The 4,108-nt window shown below is 44.4% G+C and overlaps 1 long non-coding RNA gene across 1 annotated transcript; it reads right to left on the bottom strand.

Moving 5' to 3' along the window:
- Positions 1–1,453: 1,453 nt before the first annotated feature.
- On the bottom strand, positions 1,454–3,254 carry LOC146960044 (uncharacterized). The gene is made up of 4 exons (XR_015035534.1): positions 3,155–3,254; positions 2,362–2,529; positions 2,077–2,216; positions 1,454–1,768 (listed from the first exon to the last, which is right to left on the bottom strand). It is a non-coding gene; the product is annotated as an uncharacterized LOC146960044 (long non-coding RNA).
- Positions 3,255–4,108: the final 854 nt, after the last annotated feature.

Raw genomic sequence — 4,108 nt, 5'->3', positions numbered from 1 at the left:
GCAGCAGCAGCAGCAGCAGCAGCAGCAGGTGAAGCAGCAGCAGCAGCAGCAGCAGCAGCAGCAGGTGAAGCAGCAGCAGCAGCAGCAGCAGGTGAAGCAGCAGCAGCAGCAGCAGGTGAAGCAGCAGCAGCAGCAGCAGCAGCAGCAGCAGCAGCAGCAGGTGAAGCAGCAGCAGCAGCAGCAGCAGCAGCAGCAGCAGCAGGTGAAGCAGCAGCAGCAGCAGCAGCAGCAGCAGCAGCAGGTGAAGCAGCAGCAGCAGCAGCAGCAGCAGCAGGTGAAGCAGCAGCAGCAGCAGCAGCAGCAGCAGCAGCAGCAGGTGAAGCAGCAGCAGCAGCAGCAGCAGGTGAAGCAGCAGCAGCAGCAGCAGCAGCAGCAGCAGGTGAAGCAGCAGCAGCAGCATGTTGCAGCACCAGCAGCAGCAGCAGCGGCAGCAGCAGCAGCAGCAGCAGCAGCAGCAGCAGCAGCAGCAGCAGCAGCAGCAGCAGCAGCTCCTTCACGGCTCCATGGCAGCGGTAGCAGCAGATATAAAGACTCTTATCTCAGCAGCTCCACTCAGGAGGAGCCGCGACCGCAGAGCTTCAGATTCAGCTCAGTGAAATGTCAAGATGCAGCGGGAGCCTCGGTCTGAGGACGAGCTGCGTCTCTGCTGCTTTTATCTGTCGTTTGATGTGTTAAAGGTCCGAGGCTCCGAGGTCGGTCGGGACCGAGCTGGTGAAGAAGGGATAGAGAGAGAAAGAGAGAGAGAGAGATGCACTGGAAAAACGGCCTCTCCAAAAATAAGCAAAAAAAAATTAAAACAAGATATTTTTGCTTGTAATAAGCAAAAAAATCTGCCAATGGAACAAGTGAAAATTCTCTTGGTAAGATTTCTTGAAATAAGACATTATATTTAAGCCTTATAAGATAAGAGTGATCTTGAAATTAGCTGGGAAAACTCATTTTTAGCTATATTTTACTCGTATTGTGATGTTTTGTGTCTCATAATAAGCTTGTGATGCTCAAAAATAGTACTTTCCCCTCAAAAGTAGCATTTTTTGGGGGGTCATCCTGCTTGTTTCAAGTGTATTTAACTTATTTTTAGTTCTATAATTGTGACTCTGTTCTAGATTTAAGTCCACCACCTACTTGAAATAAGATTAGAAACTGACATTTTGAGACAAAATGTCTTGAAGTTAGCATTCCTGACTCATATTGGGCAATGCTCTTTTGCAATAATAAGCCGTAATTTACCATCCTGTCATCATCTCAAGTGTATTTAGCTTATTGTAAGCTCTACAAAAGTAATACTGTTCTAGATTCAAGACATTCACCTACTAGATTCAAGACATTAACTACTACTAATAAGACAGACAAAATAAAAACTAGTCTTGCATTTAACCTTTTTTTTTATTATTTAAACAGCAAAAAGTCCCAGAGGACTGCATAAAAGGGAAACAGCTTAATTTTTCTCAACATTTTGGCTCACAGTATTTATGGAACTGCAATATGAAAATAGCAGAGCATGCCAGTTAAGACAGGTCCAAACATCTGACCAATGTGCCCCTCAATACACGTACAAAATCTGTGCTTTGCACAGCACACTCAAAGCATATAGACCCCTACTCACACCTGCACTTCTCAATCAAACTCTGTGTGATGACCTGATGATATTTCAGGGGAGTCGCAGGCGTCACCACAGGAGAGGTTACCGCCACATCTCCTACCGCTAGGAGGCAGTTGGACGGACTCACAATCAGGACTGAGCAGGAGAGAGGGCGTTTTCTTTTTCCTGTAACACATAACACAGACATCCTTCTGTCAGGATAATGCATTTTGGTCATTTGGAACCTACAGTAGAGGGTTGTTTACAAACATATAACTTACAAAGCAAAATTCTGACAAAAGTTACAGTACTGAGAAAGCTCCATCTGAAAGTGCCAGCAACACTCAGTGTCTTTCGTTTCAATTTAATGTTTCACTGTCACAATATCAATATCAAACAAAGTGGACTAATTGCAAAATTCAAAAAGCTCCTTTGAATCACTGAACCTGTCCAATGTTTTCTGGTTCAACCTATGAAATGTGTAATCTATTTACCTGTTCATCATGGATGTTTAAAAGCCAGAGCATCTGCTGCCTTCCCAGTTTTTGCTGCCTTCTGTCTGAATAAGGTCATCAGTCGACGAACATGGCAGTCTAGCTCAGAATGTGGTTCTGATTCGTACTCCGCTGGAGCTCTGCATACAAACACATTGAAATAACAGCACAAGGACAAGTCAGCAACAACACTTAAACAGTTCGCACATTTGTAAAGCAGCAAATAGCTGACAAATGGGTAAGAATTACAATTTCCACTTTAAAGAGAGAGCTGATCCATATTACCTCAAACTCTATTTGGAGAGCAGGCCTGAGGTCCATGAGCTCACTTCACTGGTGGGAAGGACATCACTGTCTGTTGGCGCCGGGGAAACAGTCTCCATCATCTTTCTAGTGAGGCCAGGGCAGGTTCTTCTCAGTCTGGACTTCTTCTGCCTCAAACATATCTGTTATCTGAAATTATTGCACACACAGTTAATGTCATATCATCCTCTGAACTCTGATTTATTCATCTTTGTCATGAAAACCAGCTGGCATGCTGAAGCAGAGTTGTTTGTTTTAAAACGGACGCAGGCAGTTAATTTGTGGTCTGTTAACAGCAATCTCTGTGTCTCAGTGTTCATACAGAATTTAAAACGAGCGTCTATAGAAGATACATGAGACACACAGTCAAGACACACAGGCAGTGTGCCTGCCCTGTGCTCTACTAACTTAGTGGCACTCTGTTAACAACGTAGCATTTGAAAGGGGAAAGTCTCCCGATCACACGGATAGTTGAACTGCTTTCTACGGCGTAAAATGACCGAAATAAACAAAAACATGTGAGACCTTTGCGCAAACACGTCGGCGTGTGCGTCGACCCCAGAGGGTTGATGCAACCAAAAAAGCTTCTGACAAGAAAACGGTTGGAAAGCTCTGACTGCAGACAGTTAGCTCTGCTGCAGCCGTTAGCCCCTTAGCCCTGCTAGCACAACGTTTCCTTCCGGGAGAGCGGCAAAAAAGCACATAAATAACACAGACCCGCCGGACAGCACTCAAAATAAATGTTAGTATGTTAACATTAACATTCAAAACTTACAGTAAGTCCGGTGATGCTGGCTGCAGTCCACTGCTCCTCCGTGCTGTTTGTTGTTGCTGCTAACTGCTGTTCCGTTCAAACCGTCCTCTTCTGTTGTTTTCCAGAGCGGTAGCAATCAGTCAAGGGGGCAGTTGTCGGTCTGAGAAGTGAAGCTCACTTCCGCGTTCAAAAAGCTGCAATCCCCTGGGCTGTCGCTGGGGGCTGGCTCCAGAAGGGAGCAACTCCAATTGAGCCCCATGTTAAAATAGCCGATTTTACAGCTTTAAAAAAACATATTTACAGCCTGGTACATTTCATTTTTTTGGTCTCAACCGATAGTTTCTACCCCCGCACACACTCTGAGGGGGGTGAATTTTTTTTAAACTCTACCGTTTTACTGTTATTAGGTTTAAAGTTCTGGCCAATTAGGGCGCAGAACCGTTGAGTGACAGGTCCGGAGACCGCTGCTTCGAGGCCAGTGGGCGGGCTCTCGGCCGGCCAACGGCCGCACCGCTCCAAATATGGCAAGTAGAATCCAACATGGCGCGGCTCAAACCCCCGTAGTAGCGGCACAAAACAGACTCCCCCAAACCAATGGGTGACGTCACGGACGCTACGTCCATTCTTTTTACAGTCTATGCAATCAGTGTAAATGTGCATTAGCGCCACCTGCTGCTTCGGAGGCTGAATCACAGATTAACTCAGAATAAAAAAAAGTAAAAATAAAATAAAGGCTACATTAAACCGATAAGACAAAGATTAAAATAAAAACACCTTCCACTAATGTCTAATGCATTTAAGATGTTATTGTTGTTATTGTATTTATTTGAAACATAGAGGACTTTATCATTAATTACTTAATTCTATTAAGTTGTTATTATAGGCTACCAATAGTTTAATTTAATCAAAAATAATTAGTTTAAATTACTCAAAATGAAATAACATGTTACATGAACGTGACATAATTAAGTTAGT

Source organism: Trachurus japonicus, unplaced genomic scaffold (assembly GCF_045865225.1).
Source record: "Trachurus japonicus isolate A0001 unplaced genomic scaffold, Traja_1.0 AP030750.1".
Lineage (NCBI taxonomy): Eukaryota > Metazoa > Chordata > Actinopteri > Carangiformes > Carangidae > Trachurus > Trachurus japonicus.
The sequence above is the reverse complement of the archived record's forward strand: the minus strand, read 5'-3'. Positions and strand labels throughout refer to the sequence as shown.